Source organism: Castor canadensis, chromosome 13 (genome assembly GCF_047511655.1).
Source record: "Castor canadensis chromosome 13, mCasCan1.hap1v2, whole genome shotgun sequence".
Classification (NCBI taxonomy): domain Eukaryota; kingdom Metazoa; phylum Chordata; class Mammalia; order Rodentia; family Castoridae; genus Castor; species Castor canadensis.
Window position 1 is genome coordinate 5,446,878 of NC_133398.1, and position 15,943 is coordinate 5,462,820.

The 15,943-nt window shown below is 47.5% G+C and overlaps 1 protein-coding gene across 12 annotated transcripts in view; it reads right to left on the reverse strand.

Annotated features, from left to right (window-relative positions):
- The window catches only part of Prrc2b (proline rich coiled-coil 2B), an 84,318-nt gene extending 68,612 nt beyond the window's left edge, over positions 1-15,706 (reverse strand). For 4 of the 12 annotated variants that reach the window (XM_020172161.2, XM_074052967.1, XM_020172162.2 and 1 more), the window contains exon 1: positions 15,483-15,704. The gene's annotated coding sequence lies outside the window, so the exon portion shown is untranslated. Of the gene's footprint in view, positions 1-13,326; positions 13,570-15,482 lie in introns of those variants that run through there. The other 8 variants (XM_020172164.2, XM_074052968.1, XM_020172165.2 and 5 more) reach the window with 4 other exon arrangements.
- Between the last annotated feature and the right edge of the window lie 237 nt (positions 15,707-15,943).

Genomic DNA, 15,943 nt, shown 5'->3' on the forward strand with positions numbered 1-15,943 from the left:
AAAGAAAGTCTGCTGTCACAGCCAAGAGAAAACTTGGGGACACAATGACTGAAGGTAGTATGGGATCCTGGAACAGAAAGACACTGAGTAAAAACTAAGTAAATGTGAATACTTAATACCAATGTATCAGTGTTGGCTCATTAGCTGTAAGAAATGTATATTACTAATGTTAGTTGATTAAAATAGTGAAAAAACTGGGAACAAGGGATGCAGGACTTCCATTTTTTCTGTAAATTTCAATTATTCTAAGGTTAAAAAAAAAATCCCATTGAAGAGGTTGAAGATAAAGGAAATCTCAGAAAAATTAACAAAGTAAATGATAGTCACCCCTAAAAATTAAAGGATTAATCCAGGAGCCCACATCTAAATAGAAATCAGAAATACAGAAGGGTGGGAGGTAGTAGGGAAAAAAAATCGTAAAATCAAAAACAAGAAAAATCTAGAGTTGAAGGAACCAAGAAAGCAACGGCCTATGAAGTACACAGAACAGTGGACACAGAAAGAACGCAAGGTTCACACAAAAATTCAGATACTAGGGATAAAGACAAGAACCTAAAAGCTTTGTGAAATGTACAATCTGTGCACACACACCCCCAAATAAAAAGTGGGGCCCAGACACCTCTTCCTCCTTCTCTTTGCTCCCTGGCTGGTAATGAGGGGAGCGCCCCAAGCTCCGCCTTGTGACAGGTCTAAAGCAAGGGGCCAACAATCATGAAACGAAACCTCAAAAACTATGAACCAAAATAAACCTTTTTCTCTTTATAATTTCTCTCGGATATACATTACAGTAACAGAAAGCTGATTAACACACTGGGAGTAATCCACATGGGCAAGGACACTCAAGTACACAGGCAATTAGGAAAAGAGTTACTTGCTGCATTTGATGGAAACATTTCAAAAAGTGAAAGGTAGCAGTCATATGTTAAATGACTACGTAAATGCAGACTGTTGTTTCAAAACTGTTCCATTCCATCAGCCTGTCTGTCCTTATACCCACACTGCACTGCCTTCATTATCAAAGTTTTCACACAGTCTGATAGTGGTGGCAGGACATGTCCTTCAGACTTATACCTGCAGTGTCCACTGTCTCTGCCACACACCCATCCTGTGACCCCAACAGATCCAGCATGGCATCACAGGGCACGCGCAACCACGTTAACAGCTGCACAATCTGGAAATCAATGTCCATCACCACTAAAGGGATGGACACATAATATACTCACAACTGATACTAGACAGCAATAAAAACAAATCAACACACAAAACTATACGGATGAAATTCACCAGTATCACGAACTAAAGAAGCCAGACAGGAGAGCATGAAGCAGAAGAAAGACAGGGGCACAAGCTACAGTGAAAATGTAACTGACATGACCCTGTATATTTGCAGAGTGATTTTAAAATGAAAAACATCATAAACATGAGACAGAAAAGGGACGACCACAGCTTGGCACATAAAGTGTACTCAAACCAGGATGAAGGCTAGATATGACCTTAAGGAAAATTCCAAGTTCTGAAAAGCAAAATGCTCTGACCACCATACACAAAACAAGACATAATGAAAGTGGAAATAAAAATAACCTTCACCATCAGAAAACAAGACTCTATAAATGAACCTTTTTTTTTTTTAACAATATTGGTAATGGTACTCAGTATCTCACATATACTAGGCAAGTACCCTGAGCTACACCCGCAGCACGTAAAACTTCTGAATCAGAGGAGAATTCAAACAGCTGGGTGTGGTGGTACATGCCTGTAATCCCAGCAGTTGGGAGGTTGAGGCAGGAGGATGGAGAGCCTGTGATACAGGACGAGATCCTGTCTCAAAAAACCAAAAAGAATTCAAAACCATAGCAGCAAAATACCTAGAGAATAGCACAAATGAGGAAAACAATACCACATAACAAAACTTTTAAGTAAATTTGTACTCTACAGAAATGTGCCAACGTAAAACATCACATTCCCTAACAAAAAAGAGCAAGAGAGCAAGCGTCCAATCTGAGACATCAGAAAAGACTCAGCTTAACATGAAGGAAAGCTGAAACAAATGAAAAGCCAAAAGTAACCTAATGAATATATTTGAGTACAAATGAATTTAAAAAATACTTCGAATCAGTAGTGCATGCCTATAATCCCAGCACTCAGGAGGCTGAGGCAGGAGGATCTCAAGTTCAAGGCCTACCTGGGCTATACAGAGAAAAAGATCCTGAATCAAAGACGGAAAAGTTATATGAATCAAGAAATAAAATAGAAAAATGACTGTGAGAACGGTGTGAGCACTTCCCTTATACACAAGTCACCAAGGCTCAGCGAGGCTAAGCGACTGCTCAAAGTCGCCAGTACTCAGTTAAGAGTTGAAAAACCTTCAATTAAACCCAAGTCACTCCATCAGCCCGTACCAGTCCAGGGCTCCTAGCCCACAGGGGTTTGCCCTAAGCCCAACTCACAGGCAAGCCTGGGCTGAGGCCTGCAGGACTCTGGCTGTGAACCCCCTCTGGCAGCCTGCAGAGAGTTGCAGGCCTACAGGCAGTCAATTTCCCAAGTTGTAAGGGGAAGATTTCCATTGCAATACACAGTTTTGGAATGGACAGCTGGACACATGCCGTACACAGGCCTCCCTCTCCAACATCAAAATTTAAGAAGGCCTGGCACATAAAAAGAATACCTAAAATACACAACTCTGCTTCAGTTTCTCCTCCCGCTTCCCTCTGAACAATGGAGACTCAGCGAGTGACAAATGCTTTGCCAGTGCTACTGAGATCTGTGTTCTTTATTGTAACCTGATTTAGTGGAGAACAAAAACTGGAAACAGTGCTTTTATTGGATTCTTCCTTCTATCCAGGTCAACAGGCAGTTTCCAGGGCCCCTGACACATGAACAGAGACAGGTGACTGAACTGGTTGGATTCACATGAACCACGGCCCCAGCACCAGGACTCAGGACTCCCTCGAAGGGTTAAGTAAAAGCACATGAGAGACAGTCCTGCCTCACTGTTGTTTAGAGCTCATAGCAGGAAGGACCAGCGATGCATCAGCTGCCCAGTCCCCGCCGAGCCTATGCCACACACGTCTGTCTCATTAGTTACCTCTGTAACTCACACATGCTACACAAATTCAAATGAAACTCAACAAATTAGTCCAACTTTTAACAAGTTGGTGGATACCCTTTGTGCCTTTCATTCAGCCTATATAAATTCATCAGTAGACTTGTGGCTTCCTTTTTGTTTTTTGTTGCAGTGCTGGGGTATGCCTAGCACTGAGCCACGCCCCCAGCCCTGGCTTCAATCTTTACTCTACAAATGTGGAAAGTTACTTTATTAGCCTGCAACTCGAGTCCTTCTATTAACATCCTGTAGTCATCTTTCTAAGAAAATAGTAGTGCTCTACCCCTTCTCTTAATGCCTGCACAGTTTTCCACCATGTACCCATTGCCCTATGGAAGACAGGTAACCACGTCCAGCTGTGTGCTGCGATACAGCTATCACTAACACTCCAGTCATGAATTTTACACCCTGGCCAGTATTTCTGCACCACCTGGCATTTCTATGAGCCCCATTCTTTAGTTTGTGTCCAAGGACCTGAAAGGGCAGGAACAGAGATGAGGAAGGATTTGAGAGCTGTAACATCATCACCACCACCACCACCACCCCCAAGAGACAGACAAGCCCCCAGGCCTCACACTAGGTGGATTACTCAGGAGTCAGGTGCCCTCCAGCACTGGATGCACACACCATCTGTTCAAAGCAAAACAAAAACCCACCTTCTGGAACTGTGGCTCTGCTGGAAAAGGCAGAAAGGACAAGCATAGCTGCCATGAGAAGCCCCAAGGGAGACTTCCTTACAACACACCAACCCAAGCTGGACATGACGCCTTCCTTTGACTTGAGTGAGGAGCTGATTACCAAGCCAGGTGAATAATCCTCAGGGTTGCATAGAGCAGCCTCCTACCCACCATGGAGGAGGCTGTCCTTACTACCACCCCCACCTTCCGAGAGGTGGCAAGGCTCACAGGTGAAGCAACAGACCAAGGTCATACTGTGCTCCTTTTGGCTCCACCACACCCGAGAGCCCCTCCCCAAGGGACTTGTTTACACAGAGGTGGCTCATCAACAGCTCAGCCCCCACAAACTCACCCTCTCTTTGATGAAAATAAATAAACTCACTGGCAGAATGGCTCAAGTGGAAGAGTGCCTGCCTACCAAGCATGAGGCCCATACCTCATGTAGGGAAGGAGGGAGAGAGGGAGAGAGGGAGGAAAGGAGAAACAGGAAGGGAGGGAGGGAACGGAATAAACCCGGAGATACTGGGGAGAGGTTCGGGGCCGAGCTGATGGATCCCCAGCAAAGCCTTAAGGGCCCTACTGAGGAACCCACTGTTTCTTCTCCATGCCTGAAAACTCAGCACAGTGACAGTTGCTGGGCCAGCCATACGACAAGACCTAGCAGAAAGAACAAAGAGGATGAGTCCAAAAATAAGGGCCAGGTATTCGCCAAGGGGCATTCTCAGGTCTGGCAACCTCTGATTTCAGCAAGGCACAAAAGAGGGTCATTTCCCCTCACTGCAAATACACTAACTTTCCCCACTTATTACTTAACAAACAAACATCACACTTTCTCCTACTAATAGAACTCCTCTATCCTGCCCCACTTCATCACCTCTGTAAATTCCATAAAAAAATAAACCGATTGTGCTGGCTCTTTCGAATTCACATTATAGGTTCGTGGCCCACCTTGTCCAGCCTCCCATGTCAACACCAGATCAGAACTCTGAGCTCTCTGGAGAGTAGCAGTTAATTACACCTATTCTTTGCTACCCCACAGATGATTTTCAACAAGAACACTCTTCCAGGGTATGCAAAGAAGACAATGGCCTTTTCCCACTGGACTCAGAGAAGGGCAGAAGTGACAATGCTGGGGACACAGGAACACGTGCACAGAACCCTTGGAAGAGGCACTGCAGGGTAGAATTCACATGTAGCATTGCAGCATTACGTAATTCCCCTTGGCGGGGAAACAAAACTACTTTGAAGACAGCAGTCTTCTCTAGTATTACAGAGGCATAGCAGGGAGGAAGGAATGACTTTCATTTTCTACTGTGCACTTTTGGAGTGTCTGGATTTTTTTTTTTTTTTTTGTAACAAGCCAGTCATGTTACTGTTATGTTATTTTTAAGGTCAACACTGGGACTGCTGCTTCTGATGAAGCAGGTTCCCCTGCACTGTGCAAACCCCATCCCCAGGCATTACATCACTCTTCAGAGCAGTGCAATGAGCCAGGTTCCTTCCCCACGTGGCAGATAAGGAAAGGGAGTCTCCAAGGAGTGAGAGATTGTTATTTGCTCAAGATCCTACTGCACGAAGGTCTAAGTGGTGGAAAGGACACTTATGTCTGCCCAAGACCAAATCAGAGCTGCGGTCAGCTCAACTGCAGAGGCTCCCCTGCAGCTGGAGCCCACAAACAACCTTAACAGAACTGCCCTGACTCCTTCCAGGACATTTACCTAAAACTTCCCAAGAATAGAACAGATCTGGCACAGGGCAGCAGCCGGCAATCGAATGCCCTTGTTAGCTGGAAAAGGAGCTAGAATGGCACTTCGCAGAATGGCACTAACAGTCCGGCACCCCTGTCCCTCCCCCACACAGATCCTTGTTGGTGAAGGTTTCTGAGCTCCTGGAGGGGAAGACATGGTATTTGATGTGGGTCTGAATCTTCGGCATGAAGCAAGGGCTGAGTACACAATCAGAAACCTCAACATCTAGTACACAAATGAGCCCCAAGTGTATCACCTGCCTGCCCCAAGCCCTCTTGAAAGCTGAAGTGAGAAGCCATTACAGTGTCTGCTTGCCTTGTAATCACATCAAACACATGACTCTGGACCCTCTCCCTGGTTCTGCGACAGCATCACTACCATGTTTTGTTACTACCACATTCTGCAGACAACAAAACAGAGATTGAAAAAGATGAACTGACCCCAAGTCACTCAGATACTAGTGGACAGAACCTGGACTTGAAGACAGCAGACCCCAAAGCAGGCCTCCCTACAGTACATCTAGTACCTGCCAAAGAGGGGTGCTCTCCAACAGACTCCCACGGAACTCCCTCCCTCTAGGCTAGAGCCAACAAAATCACCAGCCGGGGGGCGGGGGGGTGGTGAGAGCAGGAGTGATTGCAACACCACCCCAAACTGCCTCCTCTGGGCCCCTAGGGTTAGAGCACAAGTCCTTCTCAGCTTCTCCTGATGAAACCACCCAACCATTTTCAGGTGCTGCCTCCGCAGTCACTTCCTCCACCAGGTGTGGCCTCCTGCAAAGTCCAAGCCAGAGCCAAGTGGCCAGGCAAAGCACTGCACAGCTCTGCACAATGGCCAATATCCAGAGGTACAAAAGACGACCAGCCTCCAAAGAAAATAAATTCTATGCCCACATGACCAAGGGCTGCAAAATGGGAGCCCCAGAAAACTGCATGGGGCCATGTGGAAGCTCCAGAAGGCGGTGGCTCTGATTTTTATGCACCAGGCTCTGGGGTACAAAGGCTGGAAGACTGTGCAAAGTGCCATCATTTTAGTTGATACCAAAACCCAAACTTGGACCTGGCCACCTGTGCTCCCCTCTACAGCCTCCTCCTAGTCCTCACACTGGCCCACACCTAATCAATGCTGAGAGTGGCCATGCAGGGGCCCGTGATAGGAGCGGCGGTTTGTGACAGGCCAGACCAAACAGATCACAACTGAAGACCCCTACACACCTGGGAGGACCCAAAAGGCCATTCACTCACTCATACTACTACATATAAACCCATACAAGTTTTGAAGAGGAAGTCGGAAATCCTACCAACATGCTATTCCAGTGGAAGAGTTTACATTCTGCAAACACTCTGTCACAGGCTGTTTTATACAAATTGCATGTTTTTGAAGGCGAGGCACAATTTTACCAAGACTGTGTAATACTCCAAAAAGTAGAAAGAGACTAAATGTCCACCAGTAGGAGACAAGTCAATGTATTGATTGATGACCTGTCATGGATCATGACAGTCCCTTTATCAAGGGACAGGAAGGCATGTTTTAAGAATATAAACATCAGCCAGTCATGGGGGGGGCACCCCTGTAATTCCAACACTCAGGAGGCTGAGGCAGGATTATCACAAGTTCAAGACCAACCTGGGCTACAAAGCTAAACTATGTCTCAAAAAAAAAAAAATATATATATATATATATATATGCACATATACACACATATATGCATATGTATATAAATTACTAATGTGAATAATGTGTGGATAACCTGTGGATAATGTGTATTTTTTTGTGGAAGGAATCACAAGAAACTTCTCACAGTAGTTTCCTTCCTGAGGGATTAAGGACGAATCTTTAGACCCTGAATTTTCTAACTTGTTTTTCATAAAGTCACTTGGGAATATATGGGCCATGGGATTATAACTATTTTTGTTTTCATCTTTGTACACTTGTGTATTTTTTAAAACCTAATAACCATTATTTTTAAGACATTAAGAGTATGTTAGGCTATGCACAGTGGCAAACAACTACAACCCCAACACTCGGAAGGCTGAGGCAGGAGGATATAAGTTTGAGGCCAGCATGGGCTACACAGGGTCTCGAAAAGAATAAAAGGGGGGGGAAAACAAATGTTACATTAGTTTATATTAATATGGGAAAATGTCCATAATAACATTTAAAAATGGAAGCTGCATTATTATTATTATTATTATTATTATTATTACAGTACTGGGGTTTGAACTCAGGACCTCCACCTTGAGCCACCCCACCAGCCCTTTTTTGTGATGGGCTTTTTGGAGCGAGGGTCTCACAAACTATTTGCCCAGGCTGGCTTCAAACCGTGATCCTCCTGATCTCTGCCTCCTGAGTAGGTAGGCGTGAGTCACCTGTGCTTGGCTATAATCCTTTTTTGTTGTAGTTCTTATTTTTGCAGTGCTGAGGATAAAACCCAAAGCCTCATGCACACTAGGTAAGTGCCCTATGACTGAATTATATTCCCAGCCTCCATTTGTTTCCTAAAAAAAACTTTCCTACGTAGGTCCTTATTTATGTGTGTACTGAGAGTCTAGAAGGATAAATGATGTTACTGCCTGGAAGCCAGGGGAGAAAAGAGCTTTCATGTTTCTTTGCACACTTTCTTTTTCTTTTGCTTAAGTGAGTATATACACGTTTGTAATTAATTTCCCTCCCAGCGGTACTGAGGTTTGAACTCAGGGCCTTGCATCTAATAGACAAGCACTCTAAGTCACTTGAACCACACCTCAAGCCCTTTTATTTTTTAGGTTTTTTAAGATAAGTTCTCACCTTTTGCCTGGGACAGCTTGGGACCAAGATTCTCCTTTCTATGTCTACTCCACAGCTGGAATTATAGGTGTTAACCATCACACCCTACTTACTTGTGTCAGGGCTGGCCTTCAATGGTGACCCTCCCAATCTCTGCCTCCTGAGTAACTGGGATTACAAGTGTGAGCAACAGCACGAAGTCCACATGCAATTAATTCTTCATCAAGAAGATGAATATGGGCCTGGCAGAGTGGCTCAAGTGGTAGAGCACTTGCCTAGGAAGCTCCAGGCCCTGAGTTCAAGCCACAGTACTGCCAAAAAAAAGAAAAAAAAGGCGGGCGGGGGGGGGGGGGGAGTGAATATGGTTGATGTAATTTCTATACAAGAATGAATACAGAATTTTTAAATCTGTTAAAATCACAATAAGGGGACTAAGGTAGAAAGCAGAAAAATGGAGGGGATGAATCAATTCAGGACATACATAATACATATGTACATGAAAATGCCATAATGAAACTCCCTGTACAGATATTTTAAACAAACAAAAATGTCTTTTCTCAAACATGGAGGACAGAAGGTGAAACAGGCCCTGTCTGGGGGTTGGTAGCAGTGGGAGGGGAGAGGATGTAAGGAAAGGTGTGGGAGGATGAATCTGATGGAAATACTACACACTCATACATGAAAATGGGAAAATGAGACCTGTTAAAACTATTCCAGGAATGGGGGAAGGGGGAGAACGATGGAGGGGTGAATTTAACTAAGATACATTGTTAGCACTTTTGTAAATGTCACAAAGTACCCCCAGTACAACAATAATATAGTAATAAATATAAATTAATTTTAGAAAAAGAAAACAAACACCAGAAAATTTCAATTTGTTTCAGGACAATGTTCTGCTCTCCCCAGCAATTTCTGAACACTAAGCCCATTCAGTTCCAAAGACAGGTCAACCAGGCAGGAGTGACTGTTCCCCTCCCAGACAGGCTGTTTTCTGTCTTGCCAAGAACAGACCTGTTCTTTAAGCTCTGGACTATACGTGAACACCACCTGCTGAAAGGGACACTAGAAGACACAAAGTTAACACGGAGACAGTGCTGGCAATGACCCCTTTTTCCGACAGTCCTGCCTCCGCCCAGGCCGTCACTCTGCACAGAGATGACCTGGAAGCACGCAGAGCTTCTGCAACCACAGCCCCGTGAGTGCTTACAGAGCGAGCGTCCATACTCAAGGTCCTCGGTGCTCTGGAAAGCAGGCTGACCACAAGCTCTCTACAGGGTCACAGTTTCTAATTTCAATTTAGAAGCACACAGTATCTTTCAGTATTCCAGGTCTTAGTTTATTTTAAGTCTGCTACACATTCCAGAATGCCCTCCCCAACTTCACAAGCTGAGCTGGGCTTGACTCAGATGTGGCCTGTGAGATCCTCTTACTTAGTAGATCTTACATATGGGTGACACAGAGAACAGTGATGTGTGGAAGCAAAAGGATTCCACAGTCAGGCACCAGTGGCTCACACTTGCAATCCTAGCTACTCAGGAGAGATCAGAAGGATCATGGTTCCAGGACAGCCGAGACAAAAAAGGCAAGACCCAATCTCAAAAATATCCAACACAAAAAAGGGCTGGCAGAGTGGCTCCAGTGGTAGTGCACCCTAGCAAGCATGAGGCCCTGAGTTCAAACCCCAGTGCCAAAATACATAACTAAATGGATTCCACTAATGGGGCATACACTCTCCTAAGGGGAAGGGACAAATCCACAAATTAAAACAAAACCATAACAAAAATTTTTTACAACTATATTTTGGGCTGGTGGGGGTGGCTCAACTGTAGAGCACCTGCCTAGCAAGTGCAAGGCTCGCAGTTCAAACCCCAGTACCACCTACCACCAAAAAGCCCTGAATTTATAAGATATCACTGATGGATGGATGAATATACACAATACAGTATATATTTAGTGCAAGTGTATTATTCCTTACACATATACAGATAAGGAGTAATAGCCTAAAAAATGAAGGAAATCCTGAAACATGCTGCAACATGGATGAGCTGTCAGATAGGCCATGCTACAGGAAATCAGACAGACACAAAATGAATCCTGGATGACCCCACTTACACAAGGCATCCTGAAGTCAAGCTCACAGAGACCCAGAGCAGACTGTGGCTGCCCAAGAGCTAGTGGAGGAGGGGTATCTGATGGGGACAGAATGTCAGATGGGAGGACCTCTTGGGGTTGGATGGCAATGACAGCTGTGTAACACTATGACTGCACCTCACACCACACTGAACTGCACACTCACAAGTTCTTTACCACAATAAAAATGCTTTAAACAGTATTTACAAATTGTGAAAAGCTCTCCAAAGAAAAGCAGAAGCTGAGTGTAGGTGGCAAACACCTATGATCCCAGTACCCCGAAGCTGAGGAAGACTGAGTGAGTTCAACACCAGCCTGGGCTATACAGCAAGACCCTATTTCCAATAAAAAAGAAAAGAAAGAAAAGCAGAGTGGTAACAGTTGGGTTGAGAGGTTTACCCGAAGCCTCTTGAAAAGGAAGGCTTGCCTTCCAGGCATCCATTAGTGTCTCCATTAGTGTTTAACACAGACTTGTCCAGACTAAAGCCAGTCAATGAAGAAAGACCCTGAGCAGCACTCATCAAAGGATTTAATCAGGACAGACACCCAGAATCGAAGGTTCATAATGGAAGTGGCTTTGAGTTCAAGACTGAAGGTGGTGATGATGAGGAAGAACAGGCCTGCACACCCTCTGACCTCAGAAATTCCACTTCAGGGAGATGGTGTGGATCAAGATGTACACACACACAAAGATGCTCCCTAAAGTCTTGTTTGTAAGAGGGTAAAAGGGGTGGCAACCACCTACATTCCTAACCACAGAAGATTAAATAAGGCGTGGCCTAGCCACAGAATAGTAATTGTGCAGTTCTGAACGAAAATAGCGTGTTTCCGATAACTCAGAGAAACATACTACAACATTAAGAGGAAAAAGCAAGCTATCAACTGTGTACACAATATGGATAAAATTGCTCCAACTCTGAAGATACAGACAACACAATCAAAGGAAAGAAATACCAGAATCTTTTTTTTTTTTGTGGCAGCACTGAGGTCTGAACTCAGGACCTCAGGCTTGTCAGGTGGATGCTCTTAACACTTGAGCTGCTCTGCCAGTCCTTTTTTTGTGATGGGGTTTTTGAGACAGGGTCTTGAGAACTATTTGCCCGAGGCTGGCTTCCAACCCCAATCCTCCTGATGTCTGCCTTCTGAACAGCTAGGATTACAGATGTGAATCACTGGCACCTGGCTAAAAATACCAGAATCTTTACTGTAGTTAACTCTGGAAGGTGAAGTTACAGGTTGATTTTTAGTTTTATTTTCTTATTTATTCTTTTCAGTGTTTTACAATTTGTTTTCAGGGACAACACTGCTTTTACCAATGGGGGAAGTGTGTTTTAAGGGCTTTACACAATCGCTGGCAACTAATAGGTGCTCCAGGAGTAGTTGCTGCATGTCACCTGAATGAAAAAGGCAATGAATTCTGCCTCTGCGACACCCAAGAGGAAAGGTTGCTGGTTTAGAATGGCTGAATGACTCAGGCTGGAGCTACAACACTGGCTGCAGAGGGAGAATGGAGGCAATAAGGTAAGACAATGGTGAAGACCACTGTGAATTCAGCAACTTGAGGTGGTCTTCACTTTGCACGGAGGCCTCCTGTACATGAGGTTTTGCAAACCAGCCTCTCTGTGGCACCCTGGAGGTCCAGCCCAACCCTGAGCTCTGGGAAGTGAGTTTCTCAGGTCACAAGGAAAATCAACAAGCACAGCTAAGAGAGAACCTCCAAGACTCCTGGCTCAAGTCACCACAGCAAACTGCCTCCCAGCACAGATTTCCCACGTGCCACCCACAGGCATAAACAGTTGCACGACCAATGGCAAGGCCCAGCTCTGCAAGCTCCCAGGTGAGAAGGCACAATCCCTGATGTGATCTGAACATAATAAACAGCTCCACTTCCTTGCCCCCACCTCCAGCACCACAGACCCAAGCTTCCTGAGGCTGTGCCAGCCCCAAATCTTAAAAAGCAATAGAGCTTTGATTTGAAAAGATGGTCTAGGTGGCCCTGTCTCTTCTACACAAAATGTATTTAAACGTCAAAAGTAAGACATTCAAAGCACAAAGCCCAGTGGACATCTGCTGGCGATCTTATTTTTCAAGGGAACATGCACTGTTCTAAGATCTGGTATAGACCGCCTGTGACAAGATCTGTGCATTTGACATAGAGAAGCCTCATTATTGAATTTACAAGTACACGCACTGGTCCTCCTGACCTATTCTGGTTTGAAATAGAAACCAACGCAGAAATGATCAATCTTAAATGGTAGAATAATAAGACACATAACCAGCATACAGCCATTAGCAACATGAGTCAGTACTTTGTGCCAGGCCAAAAAAAAAAAAATATTGAAAGTACAATAAAATAATCCTTCAGGAAAAGAAAGAGACAAGAAATTCAAAAGGAGGTGGAAGGTGTTGATGATGAGGCCAAAGGAAAGGCACTACAAAAATCCCTCAGCCAAGCCCAAGGCAACCAGACCCATGCAGAAACCAGTTCTGACCTGCCATTCCTGAAATTCCACTCTCCCAAGGTTTTTAGGCTCCTCAGACCCAGGCTTTCTTCTTTCCCAGGGGAAACTGGAGGGACCCAGGGCAGGCACAAGGGCAACCTGCAGCCAGCACTCGGGGGGACTCAAAGGCCTCCTCCTCTAACCTGTCAGCGCCAGCCAGAGTCCAGGACCAGACTGGGCCAAGCAAGTTAGGTCAGAAAGGAAGAGTAAAAGGATAATAAAGTGACCAACCCTGCTCAGAAGGCTGGGTCCACAGCCAGGAACCTGCAGGGGCCTCATAAGTTTTTTAAACTGTGCCAAGATGGCGGTGGGAATGCCAAAATGCACCAGGACAAATCCTCCCCTGCCCCCCACTGCAGAGCCACTATGTATCCAAGCACAGTGACTTCAGGGCCATTTACCAGCAAGTTATCAGGTGTGGCCAAAAGGCAACCTGGGCCTCCGACCTCCGTAGTAGTGGGACCAAGATTGGCCTCCCCCATTATTAGCCAAGGTCCTTCCATGGTCTCCAATACACAGCAGAGCCCAGATCTGGGTGAGCTCCCTGGCTCTCCTGTTATTCTGCTGCTTCCAGGCATTTAGGCAATAATCAGGTTATCAAAACATTAGCTGGCCATAGGACGTGAAGTGGGAAGGTCACACTTCTATAAACCAAGCAAACAGGAGACAGGATTAAGAGAAAGGAACCAGAGAAAAAAGTAACAACAACAAAAAAAACACCACACATTTTCACCACCTTCCTATGGACAGAAACACTACAATCAATCTTACATGAGGCTCCCAAGAGCCCCAAGAGATACCCAGGGCAATTATAATAATCCCCATTTTACAGATGTCTGAGCTGAGGCTGGGTGACTTGCATAATGTAACCCAATGAGGACCAGGACACAGTTTGCCAGGCTCCAAGAGACACTCCTGCCTGAACCAGCAGAGGCTCCCCAAATGATTATTTGCCAATCCCAAAGGGAGGCAATTATCTTTCAAAGACTCCCTAGGCCTCAGCCTGTTGTCCTGACGATCTTGTACCGTTCCACCCTGCCTGAAACCAAATGTAAGATCAGAACGGACCACCCCAGGTCCAGGACAGAGGCCTATTCCCACACACAGCAGGTCAGGTCCATTTAGGTTCTGTGAGTGCTGGGAGGCTCCTTTCTGGTCCAGTTCTTCACAAACATTCAGCACTAACCCAAGGTTTTGTGCTTGAATTCCTTTCTTCCTGCTAGAGCCTCAGGCCAGCACCTGTGGCATGTTCAGGCATGGCTCTGCTCTATGGATGGCACCACAAGTGGCCATCTGTCCTGGACCTGACAGCAGTTACAGAACAGCCAGGAGAGGAAGAACTGGCTAGGCCCTGCACCATCTTCCTAATTCTACAAGGCCAAGGTTGCAAAGTCCATCTTTGTGCTGCTCAACACTCAGAGAGCCTCAGAATCACTCTGTTTGGAGGTGACAGAAGCAGGATTTGCACCCCAGACCCTGAGCTCCTCTAGTCCCATCCTACACCACAGCCCTGTGCACAGATATGACTAGGTGACTGCAGATAGGTCCAAGAGAAACCCTGCTTAGAATTCCAACGGATGCTTTTAAAAACCAAACTGGATGATAACGTAGAAAGCCCCATGAAAACGCACACTGAACCTTCAAGAAAGGAAAAATCCCAGGGAAAGTTTTCCAGTCCTAGAAACCAAAAGCTTGTAAAGGTTTCTCCCAGGCAGCCATTTAGCATGACACACTCCAGAGCGCCTCGGCGCCCCCCGCTTCTCTCACTCCCTTCAAGCTCACTATTGCCTTGGGAAGGGGGGGGAAAAAAAAAAAAAAAAAACCACCTAATTTTGCCTAAAGGTGGGCTCCGAACTCCCACGATATTTAGAAAAAGAAAAGAAACAACAGCCTCCAATTTTTTGAAGGCAAATCCGCTCATTCGAGGCCCACAATTTCAACAAGGCTGTATGTCTTACTTAGAAGAGAGGGGGAGGAAAAAAAAAAAAAAAAAAAGGAGGGAAAAAAATTAAAAAAAAACCCGATCTGGCAGGCCCCGAGCAGCGACATCCTGTTTATTATTAAACATTTTTAGCAGTCGAGCATTAAGTGATTTGAAAATGACGCCCTTGTTCCCGCATTCAAGCCGGCCCTGTATGGGCCCGCAGGCCGGCGCCCCGCCACCAACTTGGGCGGCGCGGGTCCCCGCTCGGGCAGGCGACCCGGGGAGCGGGCGCCGCGGGGGAGGGGCGCGGGGCTCCGAGGCCGCGGGGACCCCGGCCGAGCCCCGCCCGGCTCCGCGCTGCACCCCGGCCCGGCCGGGCCCCGGGGCCGCCGCCCGTCTGCCCGCCCAGCCCAGCCCAGCCCAGGCCCGGCCCGGCCCGGCCGCCGCGCCGCCACAACAATGGCGAGCAAGCGACGCCGAGCGCCCGCCCAGGCCGCCAGGCCGCAGCCCCGCGCCGGCCGCAGGGCCGGGCCGAGCCGAGCCGCCGCGCCCGCGGACAAAGGTCGGACGGCCGCGGAGACAAAGCCCCGCCGCCCCGACCCACCTGCGCCCCGCACCCCGGCCGCGGCCCACCTGGTCTGGTTCCGCGCGCGCGACGGGGCTGGGCGATGGCGGTCGGGCGGCGGCCGGGCGCGGGGGCGGCGGGATGGCGGCGGATTGCGCGGCGGCGGCGGCGCGGTGCTCGTCGCTCTGCGCTCGCTGCCTCCTCCTCCTCCTCCTCCTCCCGGTTCGCTCGGCGCTCGCTCCCTCGCTCGCTCGCAGCTCGCAGCTCGCTCCTGGAGCCTCGGCGCTGTGTCTCGCCGCCGCCTCCCGCCCGCGCTCGGCTCCCCGCCCCCCGCCGCCGCCGCCGCCGCCGCCGCCGCCGCCCCCGCCTCCGCGCCGCCCCCGCCCGCCGCCCGCACCGCGGCCCGCGCAGCGCCCCCTGCCGCGCCTCCCGGAGCTGCCCGCGGGCCTGCGGGGGTCCCGGGACTGGAGGGTCGCGGGAGCGCGGGGAGGGCGGCTGGCGAGGGAAGGGCCCCAGAGGAGGAGGGGCC